This window comes from Cricetulus griseus, chromosome 6 (genome assembly GCF_003668045.3).
Source record: "Cricetulus griseus strain 17A/GY chromosome 6, alternate assembly CriGri-PICRH-1.0, whole genome shotgun sequence".
Classification (NCBI taxonomy): Eukaryota; Metazoa; Chordata; class Mammalia; order Rodentia; family Cricetidae; genus Cricetulus; species Cricetulus griseus.
In genome coordinates this window covers 73,162,115-73,188,811 of record NC_048599.1, presented here as the reverse complement: position 1 = coordinate 73,188,811, position 26,697 = coordinate 73,162,115, and the positions used below count along the sequence as shown (strand labels likewise).

Genomic DNA, 26,697 nt, shown 5'->3' with positions numbered 1-26,697 from the left:
AAGATATACTTCATAAGTCGACTCATATTTCCCTTTTATGATTTAGAATAACGTCAAGGTTCATCTATGTTGTAACATGCAACTGAATTTTCTTCCTTTGTAAGATTAAATGGTATTTCATGTATGTACACATGACATTTTATTCATCCATAGACACTAAAGCTGCTTCTACTTTTGTGTTATTTTGTTGTTGGCTATGTATACCAAGCTTGACTTGACATGACAGAGAGCTGCCTACTCCTGCCCCTCCATGGTGCTGGGATTAAAGGCTTACATCTTTAATCTTAATAACCTATCAATTTCACTCAGGATGCATAGGCAGGCATATATCTTGTGAGTTCAAGACCAGTCTGGTCTACATGTTGAGTTCCATGACAACCAGAGCTACATAAAAAAAAAAAAGAAAAGAAAGAGAAAAGAAAGAAATCATGAACTAATACATTAAAATAAGTAGATGTGGGTTCACTGATGCTTTCGAAATGAACTTATTGTCTCTAAAGGAAGACAGGCTTGGTAGGTGGTGGCAGTGCATGCCTTTAATCCCAGCACTCAGGAAGCAGAGGCAGGATGATCTCTTCTGAGTTTGAGGCCAGCCTGGTCTACAGAGATAGTTCTAGGTCAGCCAAAGCTACACAGATAAACCCTATCTCAAAAAAATGGGGAGGGGGGCTGAAACAGGAAATTAAACATTCAATTAAAAGTTGCCATACGAGGCAAAGGTATGTCAGGTGACAAAACTTTTCCCAAGGAAACACTACATACCCCAGATACAGAATCCATGACAGACCAAAGGACAGATACAAACAAAGCCCACTTTGGTGAACCAATGAGATTTATTAGGGTTACTTACAGGAGTATGGGTGAAAGATTGCTTACAGGAGCAGAAATGACTCACAGACAGCTGCATCACCCAAGCCCACCCCAACATAAATGACAGCTCACAGAGCTGGGAACCTAGAGCACACAGCACAGGCCTGCAGACAGCTCAACAGGTTGGACAGTATCCTTTCCAGGTGCCTCGGTTGGTCTAAACCTCTTCCAGACAACTCAGCTGGTTCCTGTTTCTTACAGGCAGCTGGTCTGGTCTCAGATCTTCCTTACAGCTCAATTCCCCTTGTCTTGAGAGGGACTCTCAACTTTTATTTCTTACTCTGGTAGGGAGGGGCCTAGTGAATCTGGTCAGTTTCAAGGACTTCCAAAGATATTTCAAGTTGTTCACCTTCCTGCTTAAGGAGCTTCCTGGAGGATGGAAATATTTTAATCTTGAGGAAAGTGTTACATAAAAATGTACCAAATTAATCCCAGAACAAAATCGGGCACTTCTTCCCACTGCCTCTATCTTCTACTGCTGCAAATAATGCTGCCAGAGCATGAATACACAAATATCTCTTTTATTCTTTTGTATATACACTGTGAAGCAGAATTGCAGGGTAATAAGGCTATTTCATTTTCACTTTTTAAAGTCAGTAACAGTGTTCAATTGCAATCCAACCACTTCTTAAGCTGATTTCTGCACAACCTCATCAACACTTTGCTTGTAACAGTCATCTGAATGGGTATGAATGGAATCTTTGCTCATCAGGACTCCTACACTAATGCTTACAGTAGCCTGATGTCATTAGGAGCTTTGCAAGAAATCTGTTCATTCACTGGAGTTGTTGATGAAAATGTTAAAACATTACACCTCACATTAAACTCTAGGCAAACTCATAAGTGGAGCATCAGCAAATCATTGCGGAGGTCTTCCCAGTTCCTTTAAGGCATATACCGAAAAGTAAAGAGATCTTTTTTTAAACACAGGATTTCACTGTGTAGCCTTGGCTTATCCTGGAACTCACTCTGTAGATAAGGCTGACCTTGAACTCACAGATCTACCTGCACCATTGCCTCCAGACTCTTTAAATTATTTTTAAAGCCATACCTAGGCCAGGTGGTGGTGGCGCATGCCTTAATCCCAGTACTCAGAAGGCAGAGACAGGTGTCATTCAAGGCCAGACTGGTCTACAGAACTAGTTCTAGGACAGCTAACCCTGTCTCAGAGACCGGAGGGATGGCTCAGCCGTTAAGAGCACTGGCTGCTCTTCCAGAGGATCCAGGTTCAATTCCCAGCACCCACATGGCAGCTCACAACTGTCAGTAACTCCAGTTCAGGGGATGTGATACCTTCATACCAACATACATACAATAAGTTAAAGTATTTATAAAAAAAGAAAAGGAAAAAATCCCTGTCTCAGAAGAAAAAAAAAAAAAACACAACTTGTGTGATAGCACAGACATGCCAATTTTAGCCTTGGCTATATAAAGATTCAAGGCCAGCCTGAGCTACAAAAGGCTTTGTCTCAAAAAAATATTTTTTCAATACAATCAGGCCTACAATTTCAGGCACATGATAGGCTGAGGCAAGAAGATCATAATGGGCAACTTAATGAAACATTACTCAAAATTAAACATAGGCACATGTGTGTGCTGAATGATGGCTGAGCAGAAAGCAAGTGCCTGCAACCTGAGTTTGACCCCCAGAAGTCACATTTTAAGAAGACAGACATGGTGGCACATGTTTGTAATCCCAGCACCGGGGAGGTGAACAGAGGCAGATCCCTGGACCTCCCTGCCAAACTAGATAATCAGAATTTAAAAATAAATAAAAGCTATCTCAAAAACAGCAGAGGTCAGTGAGATGCCTCAGCAGATAAAAACACTTGCTATATAAGCCAGGCTACCTGAGTTCAAACCAGAATCCACAAAAAAACACAGGCAGTGGTGACACTCTCAGCACTTGGAGGCCAGCCTGGTCTACAAAGCTAATTCCAGGACAGACAGGGATACACAGAGAAACCCTGTCTCAAAAAAACAAAAACAGAATTCACAAAAAGGTAGAAAGAAATTCAACACTACAAAGTTGCCCTCTGCCCTCCTACATTCAGGCACCATGGCACGCATACGCCCATATATCATATGCACTCACATGTACGCGCGTGTACACACAAATAAACAAACAAACAAATAAATAAATAAATAAATAAATAAATAAAATACTCGAAAAAACATTTCAGGTGATCATGATCTAAGGAATTACACCTTAGGTCTCCATATGCTTACCACACCCATCCATATGTCCATCCACACATGAGCACACACAAGCAGATAAGCACATACACACAAAGGGCATGGATATAAACCTAGGTGATGGAGAACTTACCTACCATGTGGAAGGCCTCAGGTTAAATCCCCAGTGTCACAAAAAGAAAAAGATAAGACCACACAGACATACACACAAAAAATTAACCAAAAAAAAAAAATTAAAGCCAGACATGGTACATGGTTACATAAACCTTTAATCCCAGAACCCAGAATACATTGAGTCTGAGGCCAGCCTGGTCTACATGGTGAGTTTTAGGACAACCAAGGTTACACAGAGAGTCTGTCAAAAAAAAAAAAAAAAAGTAAACAAAACATGATCAGTAGTGAAAATGTCAAATACTAAAACAAACGAATGAATAAAAAGGCTTTTCAAAAACAGATTAAAAAATATTTAGCCAGGCGTTGGTGGTGCATGCCTTTAATCCCAGCACTCGGGAGGCAGAGGCAGGTGGATCTCTGTGAGTTCAAGGCCAGCCTGGTCTCCAGAGCGAGTGCCAGGATAAGCCCCAAAGCTACACAGAGAAACCCTGTCTCAAAATTCCAAATAAATAAATAAATAAATAAATAAATAAATAAATAAATATTTATCTAGCTGTCATGAGCATGCCTAGAAATCCAATACATAAGGGGGGTGAAGGAAGAGCACTGCTATGAGTTCAGGGCCAGCCTGGGATACATAAGAAAATAATGTCTCCAAGGGGGTAGGGAGACATTTTTATCCTAAGAAGATATCTCAGGGCACTAGCATAGTGTCCCATAGTAAACAAGGCTTAAAACATAAAAAATTATATATGAAGTCCATATTTCATAACTACATTTCTAAAAGCTAAATGTCTTGAGGGAAGTTGTCTTAGGGGTATTTTTTGCTCCACTGGAAATAAGCTAGGGTAAGAAATGGTTCATTCTTCACAGTGATCCTATGATTCTGTTCCTTTTCTGAACTCACAAATCAGCTCTTTCAAATACATTAAAATAAGTAGATGTGTGTTCATTGATGCTTTCAAAAATGAGCTTATTGTCTCTAAAGAAAAAGAGGATACAACAGGAAATTAAACAATCCATTAAAGCTGCCTAATGAAGTAAATGTCCCAATAACCTTTAACCTGATGCCTTCCACATAGATGGATCACCTTAAGGGAAAACAGCCTGGCCAGGGTCTATGGCACATAGCAAACAGATCTCTTATTAGTTTGAAGCCAGTCTGGTCTACCCCGTCTCAAAAATAAAACAGTAACAATAAAAACAGCCTGGCTATAGTACTCTAATGTCTAAAATAAAGGTTTTAAAAAGACATATTATTTGGGCTGAAGTTACAGCGCTGCTGCACAACCTAATTTTCAATTCAACTTTTCGGGTAGTAAATGAAGCTAGCACTCTAGGAGAGTGTTACATCACATCCATCCCCGTCAATGTTTTATCTACAACCACAATGGGTATCAAATGTTTTAATATTAGTCTAATTCTACTACCACCTCACTTATCTGAAGCAAGAAGGCTTGGCCTAGTTCTCAGAATTATATGTGAAATTTAAAAGTTTTATCATTTGAGAGTCAGCAAGATGGATCAGTGGGTGAAGGCACTAGCCACCAAGCCTGATGACCTGAGTTCAATTCCCAGGATCCACACAGAAAGAGTACTAGATGCCCTCTGACCTCCACAAGCATGCCCACCACACACACATAATAAATGTAACAAAAAAATTATAAGGTGAGCATGGTGGCAAATGCCTTTAGTCTCAGCACTCTAGAAATGGAAGCAGGCAGATCTATGACTTAAGGCAAGAAAGGTCTATATAGCAAGATCCAGGATAGCCTGTCTCAAAAATGAACAAAAAGAATAATGTTCCAGCATTTCAAAGATAACAGTTTTAAGTTCCTAAACTTTCATTTATGACAAAATCTATAGAAACTGTTGTTATTTCTGACATCTGTGGTAGAATATTCCTTTACACTGTGTGAATATATGTCACTGTGATTGGTTTAATAAAGAAGCTCACTGACCAATAGCTGGACAGGATAAAGTTAGGCAGGCGAGCCAGACTAGGAGAATGCTGGGAGGAAGAAGGGAAGAGTCTAAAAGGTTTCTAGCAGAAGCAGGAAGAAGCAAGATGAATGTGCCAAACTGAGAATAGGTACCGTGCCATGTGGCAAAGCATAGATAAGAAATATGGGTTAACTTAAAATTTAAGAGCTACTTAGTAATAAGCCTGAGCTATTGACCAAGTATTTGTAATATTAAGCCTCTGAGTGATTATTTGGGAAATGGCAGCTGAAACACAGAGAAACTCCACCTACAGACATCAATAGCTATTTTGTAAAAGAAATTAAAGACTTGCTAATTTTGCTTTCATTTGTAAATTTATAATTATGTACTATTTTTCAAATAATCAAATTAGCTCTCCCCCACAAAAAAAGTGATGTGGTGGCACCCATAATCTCAGCACTTAGAGAAGTGCAGACAGGAGAATCAAGAATTCAAGGTCATTCTCTGCTATACAGCAAGTCTGAGACCAGGCTGGGATATAGGAGACTCAAATTTAAAATGAAAAGTTACTTGATACCCCATGCTGTAACTACATTGTGTCATTTACAGACAGAACTGGCCAGCTATTTCAGTTCAGCGTTGTTATCCCCCTCACCCTACACCATCCAAAAGAGAAAGAAAAACAAACAAGTTAGTGAGTTAAAAAGAGCATATTATGTTATTTTGGGTTAGTTTGGTTTTGGGTTGAGGGGGCTCAGAGGACACCGTCACTTCTGCTTGGGTTTTGAAAAAGACAGAATCTCACCATCTAACTTAGGATGGCTTATAACATGAAGAAGAAGGTATTCATGAGGGGAGGACAGACAATCATCTGTCTCTGTCAATGATCCCCCAAAACTGTAATCCTAGAATGAACGCCTGTGGTTTAGCATGACTTTCATAATGCTGCATTTATCTTTCATTACATTTCACTCACATGCTCATTAGTCTCCAAATAAAGCACAGAATTTCCTACACTAAGACTCATACACATTTTACATATTCCCAAAGACCAAAAGTCTTTAAATATCTCAACACTTAGGTGTACATAGTGCCCACACACTTACATTTTATCCCTTTCACTTTAAAGTGCATGCTACAATTTTAACAAATTAATCATCAGCCTTTCAAAGAAAAACCAAAGACACAAAAAGTACATACTATGAAAATTTTACTTTATTCAGCTGGATATGGTGGTACATGTTTGTAAACCCCAGTACTCAACAGGTAAAAACAGGACAGGGTTAAGGTCAAACTTGGCTACCTAGCTAGTTTCATCCAGGCAAACCTAGGCTATATGAAAAATCCTGTCTCAAAATCCAAAATAAAACATATGTTTTACTTCATTAAGGTTTACAACCTTGCTGTGTGTGGTTGAAAATGCCTTTAATCGCAGCACTCAGGAGGTAAAGGTAGATGGATCTCTCTGAGTTTGAGGCCAGCCTCGTCTACAAAGTGAGTTCCAGGACAGCCATGGGAAATCATATCTCAAAAAAAAAAAAAAAAAAAAAAAAAAAAAAAAAAATTCCAGGAGCTAGAGAGATGGCTCAGCAGTTAAGAGCAGCGGTTGCTCTTACAGAGGACTCGGGTTCGATTCCCAGCACTCAATGGCAGCTCACAACTGTCTGTAACTCCAGTTTATGGGGATCTGACACCCTCATACCAATGCACATTAAATAATTTTTAAAAGTTGCAACCTCACTGATAAGGAAAATGTAAAACCCACAGTCATATGCCATTATATAGCCATGAGATTGACAAAAGGCAAGAACAGCACCCAATGAGAACAAGAGTATTTGTAAACGCTGGTAAAAAAAAAAAAAAAAAAAAAAAAAAGTACAGTTGCTTTAGACAGCAAAGCCAAAGACAAGCACATCCTAAGACCAGCAGTTCTCCAGGTACATGCCCTACCTAGACAGATGCTCACAAGCCCTCCAAGGAAGCAGATACAATAATGCTCGATTCACTGCTGCCTACAGGAATGAATTCTGAAATACTCTACTGCCATATGACTGGGTACTACAGTTTGCTCCTACAATACAAATGTGACTCTTAAGGTTGGGGGTCTTAGCTCAGTGCTTAGAGTGCTTGCCTCGGTATTTAACACTTGAAAGAGAAAAAAATGTGGCTTATACTACCATGTATTTGTATAACACACACACACACACACACACACACACACACACACACACAAATCCATAATAGTTAAGATATAACTGTTTTAAAACTGCACACCAATTATTTCAAGTGTTAAAAATGGGACTGTTCAGCTGGGGGTGGTGGCTCACACCTTTAATCCCAGCACTTGGGAGGCAGAGGCAGGCAGATCTCTGAGCTCAAAGCCAGCATGGACTATAGAGATAGTTCCAAGACAGCTAGGCAACATGGAGAAACTCTGTCTTTAAAAAAACAAAAAGGAAAAAAAGGGGGGTGGTATTCATGTAATACTAAAGAATAGAATAAACTAAAATGGATGATGATGTTGTGAGTGGTGCATCATTTATTATAAAGTATCATTTACTTTAACTAAGACAAAGCTCTAACATCCTTAGGATCCAAAGGAGCTGGGTGCAGGATACCAAAGATGCACACTTTCAGTAGATCTTCAAGTCTCTAATACAAAATGACATGGGACTGAAGCTAGAGAAATGGCTCAGCAGGTAAGAGCCCCTGCTGCTCTTGCCGAAGTTCTGGGCACCCACAACCATGGTAGCTCACAACCATCTATAACTCATTCCAGGGGACCTAATGCCCTCTTCAGGACTCCAGGGGCACTGTACACTTGTGCACATATATACACTCAGGCACACACAAATTCATAAAATAAACATGTAAATATTTGTTTGTTTGTAAAAATTTTTAAAGTGCCTTTAAAGGGGGGAATGAAATGTTAATATCTGAGAAATCTGAAAGAGACAGGAATTCTGTAATATTCTTATAACTTCTCCATATGTCTAGATTTTAATTGTAGCAGTAGCAGAAGCAATTACTTCTGTTGAGGCCATTCACTGTAACTGAATTGTAAAGCACATAAAATCCCAAACTCTCAGTCAAGTCCCTGGCCAGCCTTTGTTTTGCTTTTGCTTTCTGAGACAGTCTCCACTGTGCAGCCCAGGCTGACTCAAACTCATAATCCACTGAATGCTGGACTAAGTATTACCATGCCTGGCCTACCGGGTCTTACTAGCCTATTTTGGATTAAAAAATGAAAATAAAGTAAAAATATATTATTCATAAGTAGTGAACGTGAATCTATTTAAAGGTAAAGGGTATTATTATCTTAAGTTTTTCGTTTTGTTTTAGCTTTTAGTTTTTCAAGACAGGGTCTCTCTGTGTAGCCCTGGCTGACCTGGAATTCACTCTGCAGACCAGGCTGGTCTCGAACTCAAAAGATCTACCTGCCTCTGCCTTCCGAGTGCTGGGATTAAAAGCATGCACCACCACCACACCTGGCTTCTGCTCTTTCTTTAAGGAGTCTGTATGAGGTATCATAAGTAGAACTTGGAGAATGGAACTGCATAGCCTGTAATTTTCTGACAAAGCAGTGCCTCGTCAGTTTGTGCCACTGTTAAGTTACTCTGTACATATTTATAAAAGTCAAAACGTGCCTTCTTTGAAACAGAAAATAAGCTGTTGATGTGAACAGAAGTTTCATCTTTTAATCATTAGCTGTCACAATTTAAAATACCTGCACTACTTTGTGTGTTCTTTTGGCCACTATTTTATTTAAATTACACTGAACCACTTCACACAAACATTTGCACATAACTGAACCACACATATAAAGTTTCATAAATGGAGTCTATTATCTGAGGTGCCTACAAAACATTTTATTTGAAAATTCTGAAGTCTTGGGTATTTTCCAGCAGTATTGTGAAGAAGGCATCTAGAGAATGTGTTGACTATACACAATCTCGGTGTTAAATAACAAGCCTGGTCTGACTTAGCAAAACACTCCAACTTTTGGAATGGAAAATGACCTGTTGGACATTTCAAAGGTGCTAGAAATCACCCTATCAATCCAAATCAATCTAAAAGGGGGATTACTCTTACTAGAACAGGTAATTTCCTAGATTTTCCTTAAATAATCAAAGATAAACATCAGAAGTAGAAACACTGATTAGCATCCAGAGGCAGGATAACCCAGAGACCTAGGATAGAATCAAACAGGAAAAGCCAATGAAATGATTCCTAATGATGTTGTGCTATATTCATATGTTTGTGCCTAGCCCAGTAGTCAGCAAGGAGGCTTCACCTGCTGGATGGAAACTGATGGAAACAAATGCAGAGACCTACAGGCAAACACTAGGTGGACCTACCTCGGGGAATGATTGTAGGAGCCAGTGTGGTCAAGGACATCACAAGGAAACCCACAGAATTAACTAACCTCAGCTCATAGGAGCTCAGAGACTGAACCAGGGAGCCTGCATGGGACTGATATGATACGATTGTGTAACTTGGTCCGCTTGTGGGACTCCAAGCAGTGGGAGCAGATGCTGTCTCTGACTCTGTTGCCTGCTTTTGGGCAACAACTGGATTGTCTTGTCCGGCCTCAATATGAAAGGAAGTATCAACCTTACTGCAACTTGATATACAATGGCTGGTTAATATCTATGGGAGGCCTGCCCATTTATGAAGACAAATGGAAGACGAAGAAGAATTGATGGGGGAAGGGAGAGGGACTGGGAGAAGAGGGAGGGGAAACTGTTGCTGGGATGTAAAAACAAACAAATGAAAAAAAAGAAATACTGATTGGCTGAAATTATGTTTACCTAGTACTTTCTTGAAATAAACTTAAAATTAAAAGTCAAAATTTAGTTCGTGAAGCTGGGCATAATGAAACACACCTTTAAACCCAGCACTCACTCAGGAGGCAGAGGCGCAGGTGTTTCTCTGCGAGTTTTGAGGCCAGCCTGGTCTACTACTTAGGGAGTTCCAGGGCAGCCAGAGCTACATAGTGAGACCCTGTCTCAAGGAAGAAAAAAAAAAAATCAGTTCATAAAGTCTCAGTTCAAAAGGTTATTTTCATTAATATCTACCAGTGAACTGTTAGAAAAAATAAGTAGCTAAAGGAGTTCAGTTTATGAACAACCCACTTACAAGTACATATGTAACTTTTCTACTTCCTAGGTTTTTCCCCAGAAGAATCACCAAAAACTTTTTTTATTTAAGAAAAAAAAGAAAAAAGAAAGAAAGGAAGGCTAGAGAAACACATCTCATCAACCTCTGGCCTCTACTTATGTATGCAGTGTGCACATAAAGATTTCACTACAAGATCATGAAAAGATACATAACATTTATACTTGGAAGAGGTTAAAGTTCTATGAAGCAAACACCTAAGTTATTCAATTACTAAAAAATTATAAAACAATCAGAAAAAAAAACTATTTTCTTAGTCATTTTAATGTCCATCTTTTCCAATCAAAATACATGTAAAAACCTGATGCACATATTTAGTTCTTTTACGGGACATCCTTCATTTTGTTTACTAGTATAGAACATACTATACATAACAGGTCTCATCATGACATTCTCATACAGATTGTGCTCATAGTCACATAACCCTTACCCTCTCTTGTTCCCTCATCCCCACTAATGGCCCCGATTCTTCATCCTCTTTTGAGATGTGACCCATTGAGTCTCATTAGGGTGCTTACAGGAGCACATGTGAGTTTGTACAGAGCAGAAGCATCTTACTGGTGACCACACAACTGATGGGCATGTCTCTCCCTTCTCAACCATTATCTGCATGGAAATCTTCAGGGAACAGTAGGGACCCATGAGCCCCTTTCCTTGGAATAACAGGATGTTAACAGGTCCAATCCTGTACAGCACCAGTGAAAGCAATTCCAACTGCTTTGAATTCAAGAGTTCAACAGCCTTGGGGCTGGAGAGATGGGTTAGCAGTTAAAAGTGCAGTTTCCAGCACCCACTTCCGACAGTTTCAAGCAGCTCCTAACTGCTTGAAACTTCAGCTTCAGAGGATCTGTTGCCCTCTTCTGGCCCCCAAACACTTGTGCAGACACACACACACACACACACACACACACACACACACACACACACACACACACACAAAGTCTTAATTAAAATTTTCATTTTAAAAACAGGGGTGCAGGGCCAGGCGTTGGTGGCGCACACCTTTAATCCCAGCACTCGGGAGGCAGAAGCAGGTGGATCTCTGAGTTCAAGGCCAGCCTGGTCTCCAGAGCGAGTGCCAGCATAGGCTCCAAAGCTACACAGAGAAACCCTGCTCAAAAAACAAAACAAACAAAAAAAAAAAAAAAAAAAAAAAAAACAGGGGTGCAAGTCATGCCATACCTAGAAGTCAGTGTTCCACAACCCCTCCCCCCAGTGTGTCTGACTCTTCCATTCTTTCCTCCTTTCAATGATCCCTGAGCCTTACAGCCTACTTTCTGCATGCATAGCTTACTGGACTGCTTTCCCCATTTGTTAACATTATAATAAATCCAATATTCTTTCCTTAGTATAGATACCCAGAAAGAGGAAAAATAATATTTTGGAAAGTACAACTGCACAAATTTTAATAAAACCACCACCAAAAACAAGCTTTTTCAGATTTAAATTTTTTTACTTACTTGTTTTATTTCATGTGTACCACTGTTGTGCCTGCATGTACATCTGTGTGAGGGTGTCAGATCCCCTGGAACTAGAATTACAGACAGTTGCAAGCTGCCATGTGGGTGCTGGGAATTGAACCAGGGTCCTCTGGAAGAGCAGCCAATGCCCATCTCTCCAGCCCCCCTATTTAAAGTTTTAACAACCTGAGCTCAATCCCCAGAATTCAAAGACTCTATGAAATCATCCTCTGACCTCCACCCATGAGCCTTGATATGAATATTTGCCTCCCACCACCACACACAATAAGTACTTATAAATAAATAATGAGGACTATTTATGTTTGGTTTGGGTTTTGATTTTTGAAGACAGGGGCTCACCCTGTAGCCCCAGCTGGCCCGGAACTATGTAGACCAGGCTGACCTTGAACTCACCCAGCTCTCCCTGCCTCTGCCTCCCACATGCTAAGTTAAAAATTTAAGGTACCATACCCAGCAGTAGAAATTATGATACCAGATGGAGAATATAATATCATTGTGAATAATCAAATGTAAAATATTTTACCAGCGATAATAACATTTCATTTTTACAGTCAAAATCTATGATCCAGATACCAAAAAAAAAAAATGCTAAAGATATTACAAACACAATTATTTTGGGACTTAGAATAATTATTTTCTAATTTTATATTTACAACTAATATAAATACAAAATACTTATACTATCTCTACCAAAACTGACTAGAATTAACCCAAAATTATGTTTTCTTTCATTTTGTTTTAATAATATAATGCCCCATACATACTCAGTGGTATATGGGCAGTACAAATTAAGACTTGATGGGGAAAAACCAATAATAATAATAATAATAATAATAATAATAATAATAATAAAAACCAAAGGCATAAGGTTGGTAGAAGCAGGAAAGTGGGGGTAGATATGGAAGGACTCAAAGAAAGTACAGGGGATAAACATCATCAAAATATCAAAATACAAGGTATGGCCAGGCTTTGAGGCACACAACTCAAAAAGAAGGAGTGGGGGCAGTAGCAAAACCCTGATCTAAACAGTAAGTTCCTCCAGGTCAGCCAGGATCAAATGGTGAGGCACTGTCTCAACAAAGAATATGATATTCTCAAAGAATAAAAATACATTTTTAAAAGGATGTAACAAAGCTGGGCATAGTATAATATGCCTTTAATCCCAGCACTCTGGAGGCACAGACTGGTGGATTTGAGTTGGAAGCCATCCGGGCCTACTTAGTGAGTTCCAGGACAGCCAGAACCATATAGAGACACCCTGTATCAAAACACCAAAATAAAGAAATAAATAAATAAATAAATAAAATTTTAATGAAGGACTGGAGAGATGGCTCAGTAGTAAAGAGCACTGACTGCTCTTCCAGAGGACCTGATTCAATTCCCAGCATCCACATGGCAGCTCACACCTGTCTGTAATTCCAGTTCCAGGGAACCTGACATCCATGGCAAAACACCAATGTCTCAAATAGAAACGGGAGTGGGGGTGGGGGGGTGGGGGTGGGAATGTGTTTCAAAAGAAGCAGTGATGAACATGGCTTCTGACTCTACATCAGCATAACCTGTCATTTTCTTTGCAATTTTGTCATTACGCCCTATTTCATCTCAATTAATTATACATTTAAAGCCCTAAGAATTATTTTAAACTATACTTTGGAAGTAATGTCTCTTGAAAGCAATATCCAACTTTCAATGTTATCACTCTAACTTATTAATAACTATTTAAACTGCAGCATTATACATCTAAAGCCACGCAGTTCACCAAACTTACAAGACTCGGTCTTAATAAACAGCACATAATAGTGGTGGCAGCACAGGCTTTTAATCCCAGTGCTGGACTCGGAGGCAGACAGATCTTAGTTTAAGGACCAGCCGGGTCTACAGAGGAATTCAAGGACAGCCAGAGATAAGAGTAAGCATAAAAAATATATTTTTTTCAGGCCTTCATGTATTTGCTTTCTAAACTGGAAAACATTCTGTAAGCAAATAATTTACCTGAAAATGTTCTAAAATATTTTGTAAAAATTTATGAACAAATCCAACTAAGTATGGAGATATTAAAGAATCTTAAGTTAGCTGGGTTTGGTAACCCATACATGTAATATCAGCATTTATGCACTGAGGCAAGAGAAGCTAGCCTCAGTTATACAGTAAATTTTAGGATAGTCTGAACTACAGTTATATCCTGTCCAATAGAGAGAGAGGGAAGAAAAAGCATTTTTAATATAGTTTTTTTGTGTTTTCTATCAAACCTTCAGATAAATTTCTTGGTAATCAATATGTAATCAAATATAATTTATAAGACTACATAAAAACAATAAACTAGGGGGCTGGAGAGATGGCTCAGAGGTTAAGAGCACTGACTGCTCTTCCAGAGGTCCTGAGTTCAATTCCCAGCAACCACATGGTGGCTCACAACCATCCGTTATGAGATCTGATGCCCTCTTCTGGTGTGCAGATATACATGGAAGCAGAATGTTGTATACATAATAAATAAATAAAATCTTTAAAAAAACCAATAAACTAAAGGCTGAATGACACATATTCTACAGATGTTATTCTTTTCATAGCCCAGTCACCTAAGGACAAACAAGGTGGCACTTGTGACCCTCTGGTCTCTACACCATCCTCACCCCCCACCTCCCCACCCCCCCCACTCTCCCACTCTCCCCACCCCCAGTACTGCTGAAATCTCAGGTGTGGATCTATACCCCGGTCTGATGTAGTACTACTCGGGATCAAGCCAGGGCCTCATGATGCTAGGCAGCACTTTTCTAATGGAGATACATCCCCAGCCCTAATCTGATTAATGTAACACTCATCATACGTAAACAAAATTTTCAAACTAGAAAATGTTCTCCAGCATAAAATTACTGGAAACACATGTGACTAACTATAGCAAGCCTTTACATTCAATGTAACCAAAAATTACACTAAAGAATCAGTCTTTGGAGCTGGAGAGATGGCTCAGCAATTAAGAGTACTATTTGCCATTCTTGCAGAAGTCCTGGGTGGTTACCAGCACCCAAGTAGCAACTCACCAGTTGGGGGGGAGAGGGGGAATCCAACTCCCTCTTCTGGACTCTGCAGACCCAGGCACACACATGGAGCACTTACATACATGCAGGCAAAAGATTTATATACATAAAACAAAATTTAATTTTTTTTCTGAGGCAGGGTCTCAACTATGTAGAGTTCTAAATGTCCTTTAATCCCAGCTCTTAGGAAACAGTAGCAGGCAGATCTCTGTGAATTCTAGGCCAGCCTGGTCTACAGAGTGAGCTCTAGGACAGGCTCCACAAACTATACAGAGAAACCCTGTCTCAAAAAAACAAAACAAAACAAAACAAAGCAAACAAAAAAATCAGTCTTTAACAACTTAAATCTATCCACAAACAAAAAAAAATTACAGCTCAAATGAGTAATACACTTCCTTTTATTATTCTTCCCTACAGTAAATCTCCTATTTTTAAAAGCATAATCCTTTTGGGTTTGCTTACTAAAGAGTGGGGGAAGGGAGGAACATGAAAATCTGAGCTTGACTATAGGATCTTGGGGTTGAAGGAGTATAACCTCTTAAAAGTCATCCATCGACAACCACACATGTACTACAGCAAACACATGCACATACATGTAGGCATATACAAACACACACATACATATTCCATTTTTTTAAAGGATAGCAAAGAAAATGCAAAGTAAAAGTGAATCTGGAAATCTAGCCACTTAAGAAAAGGAGATACACCAGGTGGTGGTGGCACACACCTTTAATCCCAACACTCGGAAGGCAGAAGCAGGCAGATTTCTGTGAGTTCAAGACCAGCCTGGTGTACAAAAACTAGTTCCAGGACAGCCTCCAAAGCCAAAAAGAAACTGTCTGGAACACCTCCCCCTTCACCCCCACTCCCACCCCCTCCCCCCCACACACACACACAAGAGAAGCTGAGTCCAATGGAGGCAGAGGCAGGTCTTTGAGTTTGAAGCTAGCCTGGTCTACTTAGTGAGCTCCAGACTAGACAGTGCTACCTAGTGAGACCCTGTCTCAAGAAAAAAGAAAAAAAAAAAGTGAAAGAGAAAAATGCTTAAACTGGGCATAGTGCTGAGGGAGAAATAGAAGGAGCATCAAGTTTGAGGTCAGCCTGGGCTACAGGAGTCTTTCTTAAAGACCTGGGAGATAGGTGGTAGGCAAGAGATTGATTGGATTGACTGTGAAAAGAGGTCAAGTGTGAAAGAGGTCAAGTATGCTAGTTTGGTAATCCCTAGCACTGGTAATCCTGGCACTGGGGAGACAGAAGCAGGGGGATTAGAGTTCAAGACATGCCTGAGCTATAAGCAGTAAGAATCTGTTAAATACAAAAAAAATAAATAAATATTAAATAAATAAATAAAAGGAGGCAGGTTGAAGAGGTGGTTCAGTAGCTAAAGCATTCATTGGACATTCTTCCAGAAGACCCAGGTATAATTCCTAGCAACCACATGGTGGCTCACAACCATCCATAACTCCAGTTCCAGAGGATATGATGCCCTATCCTGGCCTCTACAAGCACACAAGTGGTATACAGACAAAACACCCATACACACAAAATAAAACAAAATAATAAAACTTAAATAAGTAAAAACAAAACAGATGATTAAGCTCGGGGTATTAACTCAGCTATAGAGAACATGCTGAATGTAAGATCTTGGGCTCACCTCCAGCACAGACAGATATAAATAAAAGCATGTCTGCCTGCTTTAGGAAGTGGATTATGTGACAGGTATCAGAAGCCTGGGTTTTAATTCGATCTGAAAACACAAGATTTATAGAATTTGTTATGTGCCTTGACTTTACTTTTAAGGATCTTTTAAAAGAAAATAACAATCCTGCAGAGTAGTTATTACTCTAATTTATTATGAATATTAAACTCCATTCTCTTTGCCATTCTGATTTCAGAAAAGCCTGTAATGTAAGACTTGGGGGGGGGGGGGGCGAGACAGGGTTTCTCTGTGTAGCTTTGTAGACCAGGCTGGCCTTGAACTCACAGAGATGACCGGCCTCTGCCTCAAAAGTGCTGGGATTAATGGGGTGTGCCACCACTGCCCGGCTATTTTTTTTTTTAATGTGAGACGTTTTAAAGTGCTTAAACACCTGTAATCCCAGAAGGAATGAACTTTTATACTGTTTTGTGTTTGTGTTGTCTTGTTATTGTTTGGGTTTTTTGTTTTTAAATCTGCCAGACCAGGTGGTATTACTTAATAGAAAAACAGGAGTTCACTGCCAGCCTGAGCTACATAAGACCCTAGTTCAAAACAACACAAAAAGAAGATAAAGTAACCCTGCTAAGACAGAAGTAACCCTAGCCATATCATTATGGACATTATCAGCATGTTCCTGGCTCTTTTCACTTCCTCATTAGTAGCTCCTAGGGCTCCAGCACATAGCCTGGTGTCCTTTGTTTAGTGACAACTATCAACTGAGAGGTCCCTGGTCTAAGAAATTCAACATCTACTTTGACAAACACTTATATACAATGTATAACATACACCTCTTACTATGTCAAGTCTACCTCCATCTTACAGAATGACTAAGATCCAAAAGAACATACAACAGAGCTGTATAGAAGCACTCTACTGATGGTGCTCCCCAAGCCATTCTTAATTAAACCAAGCCAACCAAAAGATATTAACTGCCTCCTTAAATTGGCCAACAATACTCTGCTAAAAATTTAATAAATAGCCAGGCGTTGGTGGCACACGCCTTAAATCCCAGCACTTTTGAGGCAGAGGCAGGCAGATCTCTGTGAGTTCGAGGCCAGCCTGGTCTCCAGAGCGAGTGTCAAGATAGGCTCCAAAGCTACACAGAGGAACCCTGTCTCGGAAAAAAAAAAAATTAATAAATAAACTGAGGGTGGCACCCCCTTTTAATCCCAGCACTTGGGAAGCAAGAGGATCTGAGTTCAAAGCCAGCCTGGTCTATACAGTGAGTTCTAGAACAGCAAGAGATACACAGAGAAACACTGTCAAGAAAAACCAAAAATAATAAAATAAATATCCTATGCTGATTCAAAACTTCTGCTCCAAATACATATTCTTCTTCGAGTTATAGCCTTTTAAAGATACTAGGGAAGATTATTGCTTTTAAACAGATGAATCCAGAGCTAGTAAGGACATTTAGTATAATTCCTTTCATCTTATTTTTACATCACACTCAAATGTTGCTCCTGACAAAAGTCTACTGAGAAAGTTCTCTTTTCCCACAGAGAGAAATAATACTACATCCTAGTTAAAGTGGAGGAGGGGCAGTACTTTTAAACAAACACCAATAAGATTCCTCCTTCTAACAAAGCTCTTGTAGTCCCTCTTCAGAAGTAGCTTCCAACTTAAACATGCAACACTAATGAACTCTGGACATTAAGAAATCAGGACAGCTGCAACCCACAAATTTTACAACAGGAATGTTTACTTTGGCAGCAACAATATAAGCATGTATCAAATTAGCCTGTGTGTTCTAATAACTACAAGGCACAACAATTTGTGGAAGGCTGTTTTTCAAAATAGAGAATTTCCTAGTTCTTGGAACATCCTTAAAGCATTGTCATGACATCTTTTCACATTTAAGCTCAGGTGAAGCACAATGGAAACAATGTTTCTATGCCTCTGAATCAACCAATAGGACAATACTTATCTGCCTTATCTTACACGCTGGCTGAACTGCTACAATGAGAACTATTAGGAAGCTAACTCCTCCACCCCAAAGAAACAAACTTCAAAAGTTAATGGAGTTGCAACATAGGCCAAATTATTCCATTATTTAAATAGATGTGCATGAATTACGTTTTATTAACAATTCTGCGCTGTGAGGTTGACATTTTCTCCCTTCCTCTTTTCCATATGCCTTCAGTGTTCATGCAGCAAATATTTAAAAACAGAAATTCAATCAAGAAGGTCGCTTGACAACTACTGCTTTTTGAAGTTGCAGGAAAGCAAGCCTTAAGCATTAAACTAGCATTAAACATCTATGTGTCAAGTGCTATACTTGCTACAGCAACCAACCTCTTTAATTTGCAACCCTACTTTATGGTATCCTATGACAGATCATCCAAAAAATTAACAAGAGTATAATCTTCAGCTTCTTCTCAAGCACGTTTACAAGAATTATCTCACAGAAACCATCTACTTTGATGAGACTCTAAAAACCCCATGCCCAGAAGCCAATGGCTGGTTTATAAACAAGATAATGACTAGTTCAATGGAAAAGACATTACGACAAAATGCTAAGACTGTCTCACCATGTTATGATCTGCTTGCCTAATACGTATGTTTAGCTACTGTAGTCAGCAATGTCCAAATATAAATTTAAAATATTTAATGGCCAGTTCTGTTCTAGACTTCAAGCTCATCTTACCTGTTTAAAACACTGGTGCTCCCCCTGCCCCATCTATCCTCCTTTTCTCTTTGTAAATGTATTCCCTATGATAGAAAAGGAGGACCTAAGAAGTAAATTCTCCACAAAATACAATGAAATATCCAACACTGGAAAATCAGACATTCCTGTATATCTCTACTATAACAAATCAAAAATAATCAAAATAATTCAAGAAAAACAAACTGACACTGGTAAAGCACTAAATTTCACAAATGAGAGCTTCCTGCACTTTATGAATACAACAATATACCAAGAAATATCTTGTTGGTTTAAAAATAAAGAATTTGGGTTGTTGGGTTAAATTTCAGTTACAGGTAAGAAGCATGAAGACAGAAGAATCAATACAAAAAAAAATTTTAAAGGTCAGTCATATTTTGTTTACTTAAAATACTGAAGCTTAATCATGACCTGTCTAAACCTTATCATTGCTCATTGTGTAAAATTAGCACTGCATTTGCAAACCTAAGCAGAATCTAGACTTATCAAACATATGGTGAGACTTGCCCAGTTTCTGAAATAGTAAATGTGGGTGAAGCATTAAAATATTTTTCTCGGTAAACAATAGCAAAAAAAAAAATAGACCTAGAAATGTTTTCATAATCTAATCAGAAAAAAAACTCTTAAAAATTTTTCAAGCATCCAGCAATTAAAATCTTGAAATTAAGTGAAATTGTTTGAAGTACCTACACTTCAGAGGCTGTAGCTTACAGCAGAAACCTAAAACAGAAAACAGAAAAATAAAAATCAGCAGATCTCTAAACAACTCGGAGGTACACAGAAACTAAGACTGGTGCTTCAGCTAACTTTTCCAACCCAGTACCAGAGAGACACCAAAATAAAGTTGACGATAAAAACCATGAGTTTTCCCTGTTAAACTGGGCCATAACCTGAAACCTTAAAAAAAAAAAAAAAAAAAAAAAGCCCCGCCGCCGCCGCCGCCACCGCCGCCGCTGCTGCTGCTGCTGCTAATAGAAGCTCCTTATAAGCAGCGAACTGACAGGTGGAAAAATAAAATTCCCTAGCAGGCCAGCCAGAGGTTGTGAAAACACGGTTCAAGGACCGAACATGTTGTGACTACTCTGTAACAGGTCCAAGGTAATTTACGCACACACCCTTCAGCGCAATCCCTCAAGCACAGATAAGAATGGGAAACAACAGGCTTCGCCCGGAGATCCACATACCATTTTACAACAGCCGTCTCCCCCCAGACAGGAAAACAGACATTCTGGTCCCGAGTGCTTTCCGCTGAGTTCTCCCCCAGCGCGAAGGAAGAAGGCCGGGGCCGCCGCCGCCGCCGCCGTAACGAGAGAAGCCGGCAACAGCCCGGCCGCGCGGCCGCCACGCCTTCCTCCCGCCGCCGCTGGGGACGCGGAGCCGCGGATCACATTTCTCCTCCCCAACAATCACACGCACGCACGTCCCCAGAGTTGACACCCTCCAAATCCGCCGCCCCGCGACGCCGGTGACAGGGCCACCAAGCCTCCCGGGCGCAGCCACGGGGCTGGGCGCTCCGGCAGCGTGCGTGCACGTTGGTGTTCGCTCCCATCAATGAAAGGAACGAGGTCTCCGTAGTGACGGCCTAGAGCCGCGGAGCCCAAACAGAGGCCCCCCGTGGGACCAAACAAAACTTCGGTTGCTGGGAAGAGCCGTTGCGCAACCCTGGCTTGGGGGAAGGCCCGGACCGCCCGGCGCGGCCAGGGCGGCTTCCCGGAGGCTGCGCCAAGCGCGCGCGAAAAGCACGCGCGGTCCCCGCGTCCGGCCGCCTCGGGCCTGGCGTGGCGCCGGCCTTCGGGAACCGCCCGGGGACGGCACTCGGCAACCGGGCGGAAACGCAGCAGCGGCGCTCCGAGGGTTCCCCCGGCCCCGAGGCCCGCGTCGCCGCCGCCAAGCTCCCCCCGCCCTTGCCCGGCTCCCTTACCTTCCTAGAGGCCCGCGCTCTCCCCGCTTCGGGCGGCCGCAGCCCTGAGCATGTCCGGGATGGGTCGCGGGGGCCGTGCGGGGACCCGGAGCCAAGCGCTTCAGCAGGCGGCGCCACCCAGCCGGGGCTCAGCCCCTCTCGGCGGCCGCTGCCATCTTGTCCTGGCGGCTGAGAGGAAACGGCGAAACACCCTCCCCCGACCGCTGCTGCTGCTGCTGCTACTGCTGCTCTGGCTGCCGATCGCCGGGCCCGTTTCCCTCATCTTCCTTCCCGGGGATCTGGGGTGGGGACGGCTCGACTGGGGAGAGGGGCGGTGACAAGCCGGCGGGCCACCGGGGCCTACGGGCAGCGCGGGATGCAGGGCCCGCAGCGGCGAGGGCCCATCTCTCCCCAGCCCCGAGGTTGAGACAAGGACGAGGAGGGCCGCTGGCGAGGCCGCGACGCCGGGGGCCTGCGGCTCGGACTCCTCCAGGCGCCGCGCTGCCGGCAGTCGTCACCCGGGCAGTTGCCGCGGGCCGCCCCGATCTCGGCCCCTCCTCCACGCCCGGCCTCGGCCGCCGCCTCCGCAGCGCCACCGCCCGCTCGGCCGCGCTGCGCGCCCAGCCCGGGCGGCCTCGCTCGGCTAGGGCCCCGGCGCCTCCGCGAAGCCCCTCCCCGGGGTCCGCCCGCAGCCGCGCCCTTGACGCTCGCAGCCCGCCAGGCGGCCCGCGCGGATCCAACCCTGAGCTCTCACGCCATCCCTCCAGCAGGGATAGCTTCCGTCAGCCCTCCTCTGCAGTTCTGAGCCTGACTCCGGGCCCACTCTGCCAAAAATACACGTTTAGAGGACGATTCTAATTCCCAAAGAAGGGGTTCGGATGCGGAAGCAGGATTTTACAGGCCTTTCCTGGTCGCCCCATCCTAATTCCCCTTCCCACCCCTTGAGAATCTGTTTCTTGGCATCTTGGGAGTTTAAAAAACAAAGGAAGTGAAGATGTTTAGCCAAATGAACAGCCTCAGTCTAAAATAGGTCTTTCCCGCTCCCCCATTCCAAAACAGCAGGAGACTTGTCACACCATGTCAAAGAATGAAGGAAGGACTGTTGGAAGTTTTCCAAGCGCACCACCACAGTCATTGGGAAGCTCCCCACCTCTAAGTTGATAATTCTCCATCGAGTTAGTTCCACACCCAAGCTAGTTTCTTCGCTCCTGGAAACTAGGAAATCGACAGAATGGTCCATTTCCATCCACGTAATCATAGAACCATGGAATTTGAGATGAAAGAATCTTACTGATGCATAGTCCAAACTCTTATGCTAAGACAGGGGTTTAAGACAAGTTTCGTTTAGGAGAGCAAGGTTATAGAGCAAAGCCTTAGTCTCCACCCCCTCTCTCCTCCATCTGTCTCCCCAGGCAGCAACTCAACTAACCTTCGAAGCAACCCATCATTCAGTAAACCTAATTCGCCTGGTTCCTTTTGTTCTGAACAAATGTTTAACGTTACAGCAACCCACGACACCTTTATCTCTGTAATGGAAGTGTCCTTTGCTTTCTTCACTAGGAGGGTTGAGTTTACTGCTGATGTATTTCTCCACACACATTTTCTATTGCAGCATCTGGGACAGGGTAAAGGGAGTGTCAGCTTGCTGGGTACATAGTACTCTTTTATGGCCTACTGCCTTTCAAACTATAAGAGGATTGTGTAGAACATCTTCAAAAGTGAAAGGGGTTAGCATGCCTCAAAGTTAAAAAACAACAAAAAACGAAACGATGTCCGATTTTTAGAAAAGGCATGTGCATGAAATGGGCATATCGATGCAAGCCTGGGATACCAGGGTTGGGGAGATGGAGGCAAGAGGATCAGGAGTTTAAGGTTATTGTCTACAGACAAAAAGAGGGCAGCATCAGAGACATTTTATTTTCCTTAGCATTTACTTTGGATTTCTTAAGGCAATAATAAAACTCTATAAAATCAATACAAAAAAAGAAAAAAACAATGATAGAGAAATATCCCAAAGAAAATATTCCATTAGAACTAAATTTCCAGAACTTTTGCAAGCATACCCCTAGCCTCCTAATGGAAGACTTTCCCCATTTTTTCAGCTTACTACATTTATGAAGAGGCTGGAGGTGAGGGCTTTTCCCCCTTTCTGCTGGGTGGTTTGCCCCACTCTCTTTCCTATGAATTCCAGAAAGGATTTCTGTCACCTTTCTTTTAACCATTGCCTTGCCAGTGACTGCGTACAGTATCTAATTTAAAAGCTTCCTAATAAAGCTTGCTAAATAAATAAACTTTAATGCAAGCCCTTTTCCTCAGTAAACCTATGGTCTCCTAACCTAATGTCCTTAATCTCTTCCCCTCAAATCCATTCTTGAACTGCAATATACAATCTTTCACACCCTCCAAGTAGCAATTTGCTAAGTTCATTTTTAAAACGTAGTGGTTCTCAGCAGGGTGTGGTGCCTCACTCCTGTAATGCTGGTACTCCAGAGGCTGAGGCAGGAGATGATTCACCAGGGTCCAACACCAGTGACTTCCAAGTCATCTTAGACTAGAGACTGACTTCCTGGTCTCAAAAATAATGGAGTTCGGAAAGACTAATGATCCTCTCGTAGTTCCAAATTATTTTAAATACAGGATACTTCTGACCTGGTGGCACAGGCCTGTGATCTCAACTCAGAAGACAGAAGCAGGAAGACCTCAAGGTCACATCAGTCTGGGCTACAGAGTGAGTTCAAAGCCAACCTGAGCAATTTCCTGTGACCTGTCTCAAAAAAATTTTTAAAAGGTCTGGGGAGTTCCAAAATTAAGGGATTAAATTCACTCCCTGGCTATCATATAAAAAGCTAGCTTCAGCAAGCCCAGTGATGGGGAAGAAATGGGGGGGTCCCTGGGGCCTTTGACTAGCCAGCCTGTCTAGTCATCAGTGAGCTCCAGGCTCAGTGAGAGGCTCTGTCAATGGACAGGGTGGAAAGTGATTGAAGAGAACTCCTGACTTCAACCTTGGGCCTCCACGTACATACAAGTCTACACATACATACATACATACATACATACATACATACATACATACATACACGGGGAGGGGTGGTGGAATACAGCTCAGTTGGCAGAGTGGCCCTGGCCCAGCATGCCCAAAGCACTGGGATCAATCCCAGTTCTGCAGAACAGGATGATACCCATCTGTAGTCCCAGAACTGGGAGGTTTGGGGGGTTTTTTGGGTTTTGTTTATTTTCCTGGTTTTTCAAGACCGGGTTTCTCTGTGGTTTCTCTGTGTGTCCCAGTCTGACCGAGCTAGCCCTCTGCCTCCCAAGTGCTGGGATTAAAGCTTCACTTGTAGGAGACCTTGTTTCAAAAGATAAAAGGAGAGAGAGGAAGAAAAGGAAGGAAAGGAGAAAGTGGGGGGAAGGGACGGAGGAAAAAAGGAGACAAATAGTAGAGAGGAAGAAAGGGGGAAGATTGAATACAGGAAGGAAAGAAAGAAAAAGACCTGAAACAAAAGAAAAGATATGCAAAAGGCACATAGGAAAAAGCAGCAGAGAACGAGAGTCTCAGGAACTAAAGAGCTTGGAATGGAAGAAGGTAAATGAAAGCCGAGGAAGGCAAGGCGGAGACCAGGCTGCACTCAGGACTTTATCCCAGGGCAAAGGACGCTGGTGAAGGGTGAGAGAGAATGATCAAAGCTGCCACTACGATCTTTGGGTGAAAGAATTTTCAGTGGATTCCATCTGTTTTCTACTTACTCAAATTTTCCTTCCACTAGTCAGTCTTTATCATAACCAAAAGCCACGTTGGCTCAAACCGGTGTCTTAAAACCTACATAGGACTGGAGCACTTGAAATATCATCTTCTTTCTGTCTCCTGACTCCTGTCCTTCCAGTCTTTTCTTCCTCAGATGCCCCTCCAAGTACCTCCCTGCCCGATTTTTTTCCCCCAGTACTGGAGACTGAACCTAGTACAAAGCACTGCTCTACCACTGAGCAACACCCCTATAGCAGGAACTTAATTGTTAAAAATAAAAACTCAGAGTCAGATATTAGAGTTAATGCTGAAGATGAGAAAAGCAAAGTGGCCAATCACTAGAGAGTTCTTACCTCTGCCAATGCTCAGACCAAGGAGGCAATCCTGTCCTCCCACTGTATCCACAGACTGCACTGCTCCTCAGACTGCACTGCTCTCCTGCCTCCTCCTGCCTCATATTCTGCTCTCTGCCCAGCCCTATCACTCCTGTCTCTACCTCCCTAGTGCTGGGATTAAAGGCGGGGAACCCAAAGTGCTGGGATCAAAGGTGTGAGCTCTGTTTCTTTTAGACAGATTCAATCTCCTGTAGCCCCAGGTGGCCTTGAACTAACAGAGATCCCTTTGCCTCTGTCCCCTGGGATTAAAAGTGTGTGCTACAACTCCCTGGCCTCTAGTGGCTTAGCAAGCACTCTGATCTTCAGGCTGGCGTCATTTGTTAGATCATAAGCAAAACATCACCACATACCCCAGTCCCTTTTCTTGTTTTGTTTTGTTTTGTTTTGTTTTTTATGTTGTGACAGGGTACCTTGAACTTGTGAGCCTCCTTTCTCAGCTTCAATTAAGTAGCTTCAATCACAGGTGCACCAGGCCCAGCAGAACTCAGTTTCTTTCTGTCTCTCCTAAGGGCCAGCCATTTTAGACATGCTCTTGTACATTTTCTATCTCCCTCCACCGGACTTTTTTTTTTTTTTTTTTTTTTGTCATTTGTTAGTTGCTTGATTCCCTCACAGTCTAGAATAGGAACTCAATAAATATTTATAAAATGAAAGAATAGATTTTCTATGTAAGCAGAAAGAAGCTGTCCACAAACTCAGCCTGCAAGCAGTCACAGTCCTTGAACATCACCCACACACAAGGTCTGAAACCTGCTTCTTTCTCTTAGGTCTCCCTCCACCTCCGACGGTTCTCTGTCCATCTGAGGTCAGTCCTTCTTGCACTGTCCTTGTACCCGTCTCTTCTGAACTGCACACAGGTGTCAGTAGAGAAACGGCCTTGCAGAGCCTTAGCACACCATGCTAATGCTTCTATTCAAAGCATTGCAGTTTCCAGAAAAACCTTGGAACTCTGTCAGAGCCTGAGTCACCAACCCACCCACAGCCATCTTCCTCAAGGAAGTTGGGCTTTGAGTTTCATGGTTGTTGTTTCCTCTACTACAGACCCTAGGTGTTCTTTCTTGCCTTTGGTCCCTTTTTTCCCAGAGGGGTGGAAAGCGCAGGGTGTGCCAAGTTAATCAATGAGCTCCCTAACTACAGATCAAGCAGGAAAACTTTATCTGGGGGCTTATTTCTCCTCCTCGCAGGAGGTCCTGGCCTCCTCATGCAAATAATCTACCTTTTTCCTGGAGACTAACTTTGTATATCTGGGCCTCAGGGAGGGGCAGCTGGGATGGAAAAACCCATTCAAAGCTGGCTGTTCCTGCCCATATTTGAATAACTAAAAAGTCCACCAAATAACTAACTCTCTGCAGCCCAAAGTTCTGCTTCTTAAAAAAAAAAAGCCAACAGGGCAGGCAAGATGGCTCAATGAGCAAAGGAGCTTGCTGCCAAGCCTGACCATCTGAGTTATATACCAGGATTCACATGTTGGAAGAAGA

At 42.2% G+C, this 26,697-nt stretch overlaps 1 protein-coding gene across 6 annotated transcripts in view; it reads right to left on the bottom strand.

Annotated features, from left to right (window-relative positions):
* Hipk3 (homeodomain interacting protein kinase 3) overlaps positions 1-21,562 on the bottom strand; it is a 76,897-nt gene extending 55,335 nt beyond the window's left edge. For 2 of the 6 annotated variants that reach the window (XM_027422344.2, XM_027422345.2), the window contains exon 1: positions 21,104-21,557. The gene's annotated coding sequence lies outside the window, so the exon portion shown is untranslated. Of the gene's footprint in view, positions 1-19,868; positions 19,903-21,103 lie in introns of all 6 variants that reach the window. The other 4 variants (XM_027422340.2, XM_027422339.2, XM_027422343.2 and 1 more) reach the window with 4 other exon arrangements.
* Between the last annotated feature and the right edge of the window lie 5,135 nt (positions 21,563-26,697).